The 12,987-nt window shown below is 43.7% G+C and overlaps 1 long non-coding RNA gene across 2 annotated transcripts; it reads left to right on the forward strand.

Moving 5' to 3' along the window:
* Positions 1–240: 240 nt before the first annotated feature.
* LOC145503679 (uncharacterized) lies at positions 241–8,882 on the forward strand. Of its 2 annotated transcripts, none has more exons than XR_014051651.1 (2): positions 241–301; positions 7,941–8,882. It is a non-coding gene; the product is annotated as an uncharacterized LOC145503679 (long non-coding RNA). The 2 variants fall into 2 exon arrangements; XR_014051650.1 differs by lacking the exon at positions 241–301 and adding an exon at positions 1,608–6,522.
* Positions 8,883–12,987: the final 4,105 nt, after the last annotated feature.

A 12,987-nucleotide genomic window follows, 5' to 3' on the forward strand; every position in this document is an offset into this window, starting at 1 on the left:
TATTATCCTATAGTCTAGTAATTAGGAGGCGATAGGCTGAGGTTTTCTCTTGAAATGAGGTAAGCCAGTCCATTTGAAGTCATAAGAAGCAGACTATATGTTTTTGGTGAACAAGGTAAGATTAGCACGGTGATAGCCTTTTCAAATTATGTCATAAGAGCATGCAATAATTATGATGGCGAAATTCTGGAAAAACAATTTTCAACATACCCTACAAAGAACCATACAATTTTGCTGTCTACTCACTTTGGAGACATCCAGAAAGGTTTCCTCCTTGGTTTGGAAGTCCGCACATAATCTGGTGAGCTTACCACCTCTGTCTCTACCCCTCTGTACCTAGTGATCCTAAAGTTTCTCCATGAAAGAAGGGATCAAGCTAAGCCAAGCATCTGGACCAAGAGAATCTTTAGAATTGAGGAAGTAGAAAAGAGGGTGATTTGCTACAGTTTTTATATGGGGTATTTTTAGGGTGTTGTCAACTTTACAAGGCTTCCCTTGTGGCTCAGCTGGTAAAGAATCCGCCTGCAAGGCGGGAGACCTGGGATCCATCCCTGGGCTGGGAAAACCCCCTGGAGAAGGAAAAGGCTACCCACTCCAGTATTCTGGCCTGGAGAATTCCATGGACTTTATAGTCCATGCGGTCACAAAGAGTCGGACACGACTGAGCGACTTTCACTTCACTTCACAACTTTACGGTTTCAGTTTGAAGTCTCTTACATAGGGGTTTGCACGTGTATGTACACAGACTATCAAATGCTGAGTATCCACCACGTAACTCTGTAAGACTTTGCTTTCATATGCGGCTTTACAGGTTCAAGCAGTGTTTCAAAAGCTAGTTTTGACAGGGGGACTGCAGTTTGGATTAAATTTCTTAAGACCTCAGTTACTTCGAGTAATTATAAAATTCCCTCTGATAGGGGATTTTAAAGACACCGGCTTCTCTTTCGGTGGTTTAAGCGGAGTTTTGTTTTCGAGTATATATGTGTTAACGGGGCTTATCTGCACAGCTAGAACGTAGCTGTGTGGTCCGCATGAGACCCAACTGGTGAAGAAACCCGACTAGCCACCCGCATCCTGGCGAGCTCTGCAGACACAAGTGGGCGCGATAAAGGATCTATTTCTGAGCTCTGTGTTTGAAACGTACTCATTTAAAAACTGGAAAACCAACCCTAGTTCTGAAATCGCCGTTCGAGCGCGGCGTGGTGGGGGGAGTTAAAGCAAGAGGGGAATAATGTCATCAGCCTGCAGATCTTCAAGGAGCTCTAGGATTGGAAAGAGAGACGCATTCTTAGGTTGCCTAGCGATAAATCGGCCGATGATATCATTCTCCCGGAGGCCGGCCTCCTCCTCCCGTCCCGCCCGGCTTTCCTTCCTCCGGCCCCCCTCCCCCTCCTCTCCCCCCTCCCACGCCCGGGTTCAAAGTACAGCCGAGCCGGGTGAGGGAGCCTGGGCCGGACGCGGCGCTGTCACGTGCACCCACACATGCCGCGGCGCACGCTGCGCAGCACGTGAGAGGGGGCGGGGCGGGGACCTGGAGACTCCGGCGCGCTGCTTTCTGCGCGTGCGCGCTGGCCCCCGTTCTCGCTCCCCGCCCCCGCCAAGAAACGGACTCCAGGGAGCCGGCGGGCTGCTGGGGTGGATTGGAGGGCGGTCGGGGCGGAGGGCCGAGCAGAGGGTTGGGTGAGGCGGTCGGGCGGGGACGGGGACGCGCCCTCCCCGACAGCTGCGCCGCACCCTTCTTCTCCGAGTCTTAGCGGGCCGGCCCGCGGTAGTCATTCCTCCCGAATTAAAGCTGGCTGTGACTCCGTGCTCCTCAAACCATTCTGACACAGCAGTTTCCGAGCAGCCCTGCCGGGCGCGGGTTAGAGGAAGGTCGACAGCCGCCCCGGAGGGCCTGGGGGCGGGAACTTCATGCCTGGGCTGGCCGCAGCCGGGGGAAGTGACAAGCTGGGGGGTGGGGGGTAACACCCTGTGACACACCCGGCGGCGCCGGGACGCGGGCCATACCCTGGCCTGACCTGGGCACGTCTTGTTGGAGAAGCCTCTGGCAGTGGCAAGGGGCAAGGTTGGGGGGGCGGGGTTTGGGGGAGCATCTTTCATTGGTCTCAGTTTTGCAAATTGAATTAATTAAGCAGAAGGGGATTTATTTACTTGTGATAAATATATTGGGACTTTACAGGCAAGGTATAAAGTAAAAGGAGTGATTCTATGGCTCTAAAGGATTCTACAGGGTGCAGTAAAGTGGAGGAAATTATTCAGGGGCTGGGGGATGGGTTTTATATATTTTTTAATTATTTAGAAACGCTTTCTGTTAGGAAAAATGAGCAAGTCTCACACTTTGACTTTTTGAAGTGATCGCAGTAACTTGATTTGGTAACACGTCTGGAAACGTGCATGTTTATAAAGGATCTAAAGTGAGTAATTCCTCTGAAGGAATGTGGAGTTCATGAGGCCCTCTGGCCAAGCGGGTGCACACGGCAGTGTTACAAAGATAGAGAAGCCTCACTACCCCTTTGCAGATTTGGTTCGGGTCATGTGATGGAAAGTGAGCTCGGGGGTTGCCAATAATATTTGGACAAGTCAGGTGCCAGTATTTGCTGAGACGTGCTAGAGTGGTTGCAAACTCTCCAGAGTAAAGGGCACACTGAGTGCCACCCTGGAGGCAGACTGCTGTGAGCAAACAGACATTCACAAAGCACAAAACGAATTCATGGTTGTTTGCCTCTTAATGATAGATATGCATAATGTCTTAGGTTGAGTTTGAATAACACTTCTGTACCACCCAGTGTTTGTAGGAGACAGCTTAGTTATCAGAAATACTTTGAAAGTTGAAAAAGCAAAGGTAGACTTTGAACATTCAGTCAACAAATATCTATCAAGTTCTTACTATATGCCAAGCATTGGCCGATACAGCAGTGACCCATATAGACGTATTCATCACCCATCACGGTGCTCAAAACTTGCAATAAAGCCTTGCAAGTTCCCAGGCATTTGCCAACCAATTATTATTTATGGCCTCTAGAGATCATATCTCTCAGTGCACTGGATTTTTTTCATTTGGTGCTTAGGAAGAGGCCAGGCAAAAGGCATCAATTCCCCTCCCCTCTCCCTTCCCTCACCTCTTGGAGCCTGCTAGCCTCCCTGCTGCTCTTCCAGCAGGACAAGCTTGATCCTTTCCGGTAATGTGTGCGCTTGCTCATACATCTGCCTGCAACACTGCGTCCCCAGAAGGGGATAGCTGATTCCATCCGCACCCCCGCCTTTTTTTAGGTCTTTGCTCAAATGCCAGCTTCTTCAGAGAGGTTCCCCCTGAGCAGCCTGTAGGCAATATATAAAATGCTACTTCTCTATCATTTTATTTTTGCTCTTCTTTCTTCATAGCAGAAATCACCCAGACATCATGTATGTGCGGATTTGTATGAATACACAGGCATATCATTTGTTTATTGCTTGTCTCATTGGGATGAACATGGACTTTATTTTGTTCACAGCTCTTTGTCTAATGCCAAGAATGGCTGCTGCTGCTGCTGCTGCTAAGTCGCTTCAGTCGTTTCCAACTCTGTGCGACCCCATAGACGGCAGCCCACCTGGCAATAAATAAATATTTATTTGCTTTTTTTTTTTAATGTATGCTGCGAACCGGGTTTCTTTGGTTGCAGTGATCAGGGGCTACTCGTCATTGTGGTGCATGGCCTTCTTATTGTGATGGCTTCTCCTAGATCACTGGGCTTTAGGTGCATAGGCTTCAGTAGTTGCATCACATAGGCTCAGTAGTTGCAGCTTGCTGGCCCTAGGACACACAGGCTTCAGTAGTTGTGGAGTGCAGAGGCTTTGCCCTTCGGCAGCATGTGGAATCTGCCCAGACCAGGGATCTACCAGAGTCCCTTGTGTTGGCAGGTGGATTCTTATCCAACTGTGCCACCGGGGAAGTCCTATTTGCCTTTTATTTATTATTTGTTACTAAACATGTATTGATCTTCGATAAACATTTGCTGGATGAATGAATGAACATCTCTGGCAAGCATTTCAGCTTGATTACCTCACTAAAGACAACAGAACACAGCCTCTCAAAGCAACCCTTGCATGTTAAAGTTCATTTCCTCAACACTTATTGAGCACCTGGGTGACACAGAGCCACCAGCAAGTGGTAAGGAGTCAAAGGCAGTTAACGCCTGATACCTGCAAATGGGAAATGACTTGGGAGTGATTTGGAGGCTGATTGAATTTTATTGTCACAATAAAATTACAGATATGGTATTTAAGCATTAATAGGTTTCCCCTAACGATAGAATTAATATCATTTCCACCTTAGTCCAAATGATTACAAGTTATGGTTAAAAGAAATTGTTCACGAAACTGAAATACTTGCTTTGAAATTAAAAATTAGACTGATCATTTCCCCATCCCCTGAGGCAACTTGTAGAAGTAAGTTTCAAAGATTCAATCTCAGCTCTTAGATGGCTACTGAGCCTATGTGGAACTGAGTGGGACCCTCAGACTTCAACCCATGATGGAATTTACAGTACATAGGGCTTGAAGGTCCCAAATGCTTCTATTCTTCATTGGCTCTGCCGGGTGTGATAACCTTTGTCCCTTAGGCAATGAGCTTCTTCACGGGGAGAGCCAGTCGGTATTTGTCAGTGTATGCTCAGCATCTAGCACAATGCCTGGTATACAGTAAGCGCTCAATAAATGGCTGATGAAATCCAAACTCTCCTCTCCATTTCCACAATCATTGTCCTAGTTCCAAGTATTATCGTCTCACACCTGGATTATTGCAAGAACATGCTCAGTGGCCTTTTCCCAGTCTTTCTTTCCCATGCATTGACCACACCGCCAGCTCAGTTAACTCTTTCAATATCAACACTAAAGAATAGTTAGAGACAACCCATTACATGAAGAAGTCATGAAAACTTCAATTTCCCTTCTAGTTTTATTTCCCTTGACTCTGCCTCTTCTCCTATTGCCCCCAGCCAGACGATGGGTGTCAATTGCCCTAGTTGCACTGAACTACCACAAGTTCCTTAATATGCTTTGTACTCTCAAATGTTTGTCTTTGGGTGAAATAACCTTATTGGGAAGTCTCCTATTCATGCGTCAAAACTCAGCCCAAATTACATCTCCTTTGTCAAAACTTCCAGAACTATCTGAATCAAGAGGGAACCTCACCTACTCCTTTGCTTTGTGTTCTCTTAGCCCTTTCTTTAAATCTCCACTTGGCTGTTTAAACTCTCACTGCACAAGCATGCGTATGCAAGAAATGATGTCCTTATTTCTCTCATTAAGTCTAACTTCAAGCCACCTCCCCAAGGGCTGGTGGGAAGAAATCTCAGTCACTATGGGCCGTCCCGCTTCCACCCTCCTTAGGATTTCACAAGGACTTGGGACTCCAGGATAACAAGGAAAGGCCTTCTTCATACTCATACTGTCTGAGATACTTGTCAGTGTCCAAGGCTGCCACTTTCAGTATAGTCTTTGCTGAGGCTGGGGATCCAGACCTTAGGGCCGTTGAGTCCCCATTCCCACTTAGGCCTTTGCCACATCAAAAGAACTGTAGACCTGTGACCCTGATGCCTTATTGCTTCTGCCTCTACTCCTAAGGTAATCTCCAACTTTGGAGAGGGTTATAGGAACCAGGCAGTTAACCTAAATGAGTGATGTTGGCTGAGAATAAGACCATAGAGAATGACAGAGGCCACAGTGAACTGGAGGTTGTACCCCCGTAAGAGAGGCAGACATTACTTCAGCTAATTGTAGCCAGGTGAAAAGGTCACCCAGGACTTCCAGGTCACTGGACTTTTCCAGGAGAATCTGAAGTCTAGATTTTAATGTGAAATCTACTCCCAGAATGTTGGCAACTATTTTTAAAAACCTCAAAACACTATTCCTTATAAATGAAGCATGTCTGTCAAAAGTATTGACCTGGGGAAGTCACTCTGAGACCTCTGCTCTAAAGGAGGGTGGGAGGAAGGCATGATGAGAGGTTTTCTTCAAGCATTTAACCCCAAATTTCCCTGATACAAATAGCCCTGAAGTCATTCTTGAAAATGGGTGAAGGGAAAAATGCAATGGGAACAGACATTGATAATGTCTCAATAAATTACCCTGTCACCTGGGGACTGTTCACATTGTGTTGTAATTAACTGGGTGTGTCTTCCACACCCTGGCACCCAAACATTGCTCCTGCTCAGATTGGCACCATCTCCAGCCTCTCTCGGCCCTCGCTGCTGTGACTGTTGACTTGTCCTTAGCTCCTTCTCAGATTTCCTTTATGATTCTCCTCTGTCTCAGACCTCTGTCCCACTTACCTCAAGTCCTCTGCGAATCTTCCCAGTCTCAGGAAACTCCTACTTCAAATCATAAGGCATCATCTCCCAGCTCTCTCCTCTTCCTACCTACCTCCTCCCACACTCTCGTTTTCCTTCCTGCCACTACAGAGGGAAAAGTCACCCTTCTGTTCAGAGCCAGCCCTTCGATTTGTGTCACTGATGACTGTTAAACCACCACTGTCCTTTCCACACGGTGAGTCCAGATTTCTGTTAAAGGAGTTCTGTTATTCATTCATCATTGTATTCCTGGAGTCTAGTACACTGTCAGGGACAGGCAAGATGCATAATAAACATTTATCAAATAAAGTGTGAAAGTGTTAGTCTCTCAGTCATGTCCGACTCTTTGCAACCCCATGGACCATAGCCCGCCAAAATCCTCTGTCCATGGAATTCTCCACGCAAGAATAATGGAGAGTAAAACGCGCCTCCCCCCCCCCCCCTTTTTTAAATCTGGGGGCTATAGCCCAGTTCCTAAAAAATTGTCTAGATAAGTAAGACAACTGTTGACACCTGATGCTTCGTGGGTATTGATGTAGAGACAGTAGTTTCCCCTGACTCTTGAGTGTGGGCTAAATTTGGAGGAGATAATCCAGGCGTGAATGTGGCTGGCAGGCTAGGGAGTTCCTCCTGGGTCAGGGCAGTGCCGTCCAGCTGTGAGTCTGCTGTATTAATACCTCCTATTTGTCTTCTCTGATTACTGCTGGTGAGGCTGGCTTCTGGCACTTGCTGAGGAGAGCAATGGGGAAGCCTCCATGTCCAAGGTGTCACATTGCTCTCTGTCCCCTTGGGTTCTACCTAAGGACACCACTGTTGAGTTACCAGATTGTCCCCTGGAGAAAGACTATAAAAGCACTAAGCTTTCTTACCTCTTGTATGTTTTGAGACATTTTTCTATTCTCTTTCCCTCCAAATTTTAAACCTTTAAAAAATATATTTTGATGGTATTTTAAAGTCTGTATAAATTAATTATATTTATCTTTAATCCTACTCTCATATTCTAGTTTATATCTTCCTTATTACCCTGTTCACCTTCAAACCTTTTTTTATTTTGATTTTCATCTGTTTAAAATTATTTCATAACTAACTTTCATTTTTATTTTAATTTTAATAGTTATTTTAACCTTCTGGTATCCTTGCAAATTTTACGTTCTTGTTCTAATCTTTATTCAGCTTATTTTATAGTCCATGTTATACTTCTGTTTTTGTAAGTTTTTATAATTCTCCTGGTTTAAGATTTCACCTTGTTATTCCTTGAAGAGTTTCTTATTTCTGAATTTTCAGCTTTTAATTGGTTTTAAGTCTTCCAGAATCTTTTAGGATCACATTTTAATCTGTATTCTCTCTTCCCTTCCTTTTTGGCTCTGTAATTTTCTACATTTTCTCTTATTTATTATCTGTCAATCAGTCTAGTTCAAATAATTATTTGTAAGAAGCACATTGAAATTAAGAAAATATCTGTCCCCTACTAGCTGCCAGCCATCATTGTAAGTACATTTTTCTTTTTGCATTCATGTTTTTTTGACACAGCTTTCTGTGCAATCTTGATTTTCATATTGTGTATTTTTTAATCTATGGTTTCTAATGTTTTAATTAATTTCTTTTGGTTGCAAGGAACAGACTCACTCCAGTTCCCTCAAGTGATGGCATTTTATTTTAAGAATGAATGTGCAAAAGAGAAAACAGGAGTCTCAGCCACTCTGCAGGCCAGGTATCATGCCTATCCTATGGACTGTCTTCAGCAAGAACTGAAACTGTTATGCATTTGGGCACCAGAAAAAAAAATTAGAAGCAAATGTCATATCAAAGTGGGAATCTTCATTCTGTTCTTTGTTAATACTCGTAACCTGACTAAATCCGAATTTCAAAGAAGAGAATCTTATCAATACCCAGGAATAAGAATCACGTTACCCAAAAGGGGAAAAAGAGGAAAAGTTCAGGTAGCTCCAGATTCCTCCACAGCAACATTCACTGCAGAGGAAAGAGGAGTAGCACTGTTACCCAGAAGTGTGGTACATGAACCAGCAGCATTGGCATTTGGGGGAGGCTTATTAGAGATGCAGGGTTTCAGTCGCCATTCCATAGCTGTTGAATCAGAATCTGTGCTTGACCAGGTTTTTGGGTGACTCCTAGGCTGCTTATTTGAACTTTGCTTGCAATTTTCTTTGGTCCTTTGTTTTTCTTTTTCCTAAGAAAGCCTATATGTAATTTGTTTGAAATTGGAAGTATTTGTCTGCAAATTATAACCACTTGAGGAATTTCTTAAAAACCTCTGTTGCATGGATCATATGCTCAGAGAACTTGATTGAATTGGTCCGAGAGGATGACCAGAAGCCAACAGTTTTTCAGAAGCTGCCAAGGTCATTACAAAATGAAACTCAGACTGAAAATCATTGAATCAAGGGAAACCAAATCCATGATTCCTTTTTTCAGCAAAAAATTACTGAAAGATGGACATTTAGAGAACAGAGAAGTGAATCAAAAGAAAGAGTTCAGAAATGAAGATGCTGTGGTGAAATAATTATGGAGGTAAATAAAAAATACACTACCCCTAAATAACTCGAAGTTGTAGTTAAGTAATATCTAATTGGCACTCTAGAAGGTAGACATGCTACTGTGTACTCTCTAAATTTCTACTTGTGTTCGGGGCCCCCTCTGTCCCCAGATCCATTACTTTTTGTGTTTTCTATCATTTGTCCTCAGGGGTTCACACAAGTGATGGCTGCTCCTGGTCCCTCTTTTTGTCACGTCACCCCTGGCAAGCTCTTCTTCAGCTGAGAGACTTGACAGTGAGAATGGTGACTTACCTTACCAGTCTGCTCTGGCTTTCTAAGAGTGCCAGCAGTATGGACTAGAAGACTAGGGAAAGCCTTGTGATACTAGATTAGAGTTGGAAGGATCAGTGTGAACTCATGATGGTATTTATATAAACGGCACAGCTCCTGCCTCTGAGGCCCTGCCTTGCAGATTCCAGTGCTTCAGCTGCCCGAGGCCCCGTCTCCTCCTCCTCAGCTCAGAGGGACTGCTGCTCTCGGCTTGGATTCAGCTCGCTACACTGCAAGCAGGCAAATTTCCCCAGGCAGACAGCCGGGAGTCATGAGGCACAGCTCTTAGGTTTCCCTGCCTTCAGGGATTGATTCTCTGCCTGCTGTACCCTGTGTTGTTGCTTCTCCAATGTCTGAAGACACTTGCCTTAGACATTTCGTCTAATTTTATAGTTAAGGTGAGAAGCTTAGTACCAGATCCTCCATCACAGACAAAAGCAGAAATGCTGAACTCTATCGTATTTGATGATAGTATTGTATTTATGTAAAAGTTCCTGGAATTGATCACTGTAGTGTGGCTATGAAAGAACTCCTTATTCTTGGGATATACATGTGGAAGTATTTGGGACAAAGCTGTCTAAAACTTACTCTGAAATGGTTAGTCAAAACAATAACAATACAAATAGTATTAATACGTAGATTTGTAGAGGGAGTGAGAAAGACTGATAAAGCTTGTATGGAAAATGCTCTTGGGGAGAAACTAGATGAAGCATATATGGGAATTCATCACGCTATTTTTATTAACTTTTCTGGAAGTTTGAAGTGTTTTCAAAATAAATAGTAAACAAAACATCCTGCTGGAGTGTAGACTGGGATTAGGCTTCACATCCAAAGTTAGTATGGAAAGCAAAAGTAGTAATTTATAGTGAAGAACCCTGGAAAATACCACCTTCACTCGGATATCAAGGTCAACATCACCACTTGTAAGTCAGGTGAACATCAAGTATCCACTAACACTATGTGATGAGCAGATTTTCTTAACTCAAAATTCACAACCCAAATTAAGAACTAAAGGGGATCCTTAAATACACGTTCCCTTAAATACATTTTCAAATAGATAAATATTAGCTATTTCATTTATGTCTACCCAATTTACATAGCATCTGTCTCTAGAGAAATAAGGATGATATATCTGTATTTATCAACTCTATTCTAGTTTTAGAGTCCTGAGAAATTCATGACATTGAGAAATCAGGCGCTCTGGCCACTGTCCTCCTACCCAACCCCACCCATCCCATCAGAGTGGTAGTCTGGATCTCCCTCACTGTGTGGCCTCTGTGTTACCTGTTGATAAAGGCCTACCTTCTTACAGCTGACCTGGCTTGAACCCAGATTGTCCAGTTTCAAAGGACTGGATGTCAAGCTGTTGAGTTGGCTTGCCATGTCAGTAAACTCTCCACCTTCCTGTGGAGACTAGGACTCCTTTCCTGGAAAGTTGGCTGTGGTAAGGATCGAGATGCGCTGGCTCTCCTCACAGGGTTTAGCATCAGCCTGCAAGTCATCTGAAAGTTTAATACTCCGCTTCCCTCCCCACATTTGTGGTTTTAGTCATTTTTCTTTCAGGTTGTTGGGAGTAGATATTTTGGTAGAGGCAAAGATGAATTGCCCATCTTTATTATTTTTTCAATTTTATTGGAAAATAGTTGATTTATGGTAAAGAGTCTGTCTGCAATGCAGGAGACCCAGGTTCCATCCCTGGGTCAGGAAGACCTCCTGGAGAAGGGAATGGCAACTCACTCCAGTATTCTTGCCTGGGAAATCCCACGGACAGAATAGCCTGGCGGGCTACAGTCCATGGGGCGGAAAGAGTTGGACACAACTCAGCGACTGACACATGCACGTGCAGGCATACACACACACACACACACACACACACACACACACACACACACACACACTTGGGCTTCCCTGGTGGCTCACTGGTAAAGAATCTGACTGCAATGCCATAGACATGGGTTCAGTCTCTGGGTCAGGAAGATTCCCTGGAGGAGGGCATGGCAAACCACTCCAGTATTCTTGCCTGGAGAATCCCGTGCAAAGGGGGGCCTGGTAGGCTACAGTCCATAGGGTCGTAAAGAGTCAGACACAATTGAAGTGACTTAGCACGCAGGCGGAGTTAATTTACAATATGTGTTAGTTTCAGGTGTACAACAAAATGATTCAGTTATACATAAAGTCATTATTTTTCAGATTCTTTTCCCATATAGGTCATTACAGAATATTGAGCATAGTTCTCTGTGCTTTATAGTAGGTCTTTGTTGGTTATCTATTTTATATATAGTAGTGAGTGATTCTTAATCCTGGGAACATTTTTTTTTTGATGGTGTCACGTGGCTTGTGGGATCTTAGTTCCTCAACCAAGGATTGAACCCTTCCCTTGGCAGTGAAAGTATGGAATCCTAACCACTGGACTGCCAAGAAACTCCTGAATTGCTCGTCTTTACATCTATCAAGCTCCAAAGCACTGTTATCAGGAATTCAAGGTTATATTTCAGGAATCTTTTTCCTTCAGTTTGGATATAGGTTTACAATAAACTGTAAATGTTTTGTCTTACCATTGATAGGTTCTGCCCAAAAAACATGTAGTTGGTTTGAAGTGCTTGTCACCCCTTTTCTCTCACAGTGGGAGAATGTGTGCTCTCTGGCTCCCATAGACAACAAAGTAATTGAGCCAGAATAGGACAAAAATAATGTCTCCTAAATTCTATTTTGGAATTTTACTCAAATGTCCTCACTTAGAATACTTCCAATGGACTTACTTTTCTTGTTGCTGCTCATGAAGTTATACTGATTATATTGACCACGTAGGCTACTGGGTTTTGGTTAATTATTAATCTGGATAGCCCCAGTACCTAACACCATGCCTGGCATTAAGTAAATATTTTAAAAATTAGTTAATGCATCCATTCACCCATAAAATGAATGGACCTTCTAAAAGTTTAATATCTCTAATATTGGAAATAGGTAAAATTTGGCAGTATCGATAATTTATTATGTAGTTGAGAAAAGCATTGCATTACTTTTTACTTCACGGGCTGAAAATATTTTTGAGAAAGTTTTATCTTGTGAGAATGGTATATTCTACATTTATTATAAATTGATAGTTGATAAATTAACTAGAGCTTCCTAGGTGGCTCAGTGGTAAAGAATCTTCCTGACAATGCAGGAGCCATAGGAGACCTGAGTTCGATCCCTGGGTTAGGAAGATCCCCTGAAGGAGGAAATGGCAAGCCACACCAGTATGCTTGCCTGGAAAATCCCATGGACAGAGGAGCCTGGTGGGCTTCAGTCCATGGGGTTGCAAAAGAGAGGGACACAACTGAACACCCATGTTACTTGAGATAACATTAAATAAACTTTACAACTGAGCCTAAAGAGATAAACTGGTGAAACACTGTATCATGTTTTATAGCTGAGAAACATAGTTTTCCCGGGGAGGGAGGGGAAATGTGGTGAAACGGGTATGAGGTTATTGATGCCTGTAACTCTCTTTTACATTGAGACACTAAGGTCCTTGTGATCGCAGACATCACTGAGCTCACAAGACCTCCTGGTGATGCCTGCCAGTGTTATGAGACAGGCACCACCGAGGCTCAAGACCAGCTTGGGGGCTTCAGCTGTAACCAAGATTGTTATCTCTATTTTCTTTCTCATGCTCAGCAATCCCCTCTAGATTTAACTACTCTTCCCTGTCAGATCTTCTGAAATCCACAGTAAGCAGTAGGTTATTGGATCACAGTAGTGGAGTGAGCTTGAAAATTTAGAGAGCTTTTGTCCTCAAGGGGGATGGAAGGTTCTCATCTTGTGATCTCTTACTGAGTCTTGGCTTCTTAGAC

The sequence above is a fragment of the Giraffa tippelskirchi genome, chromosome 4 (genome assembly GCF_054371585.1).
Source record: "Giraffa tippelskirchi isolate mGirTip1 chromosome 4, T2T-mGirTip1v1.2.pri, whole genome shotgun sequence".
NCBI classification, from domain to species: domain Eukaryota; kingdom Metazoa; phylum Chordata; class Mammalia; order Artiodactyla; family Giraffidae; genus Giraffa; species Giraffa tippelskirchi.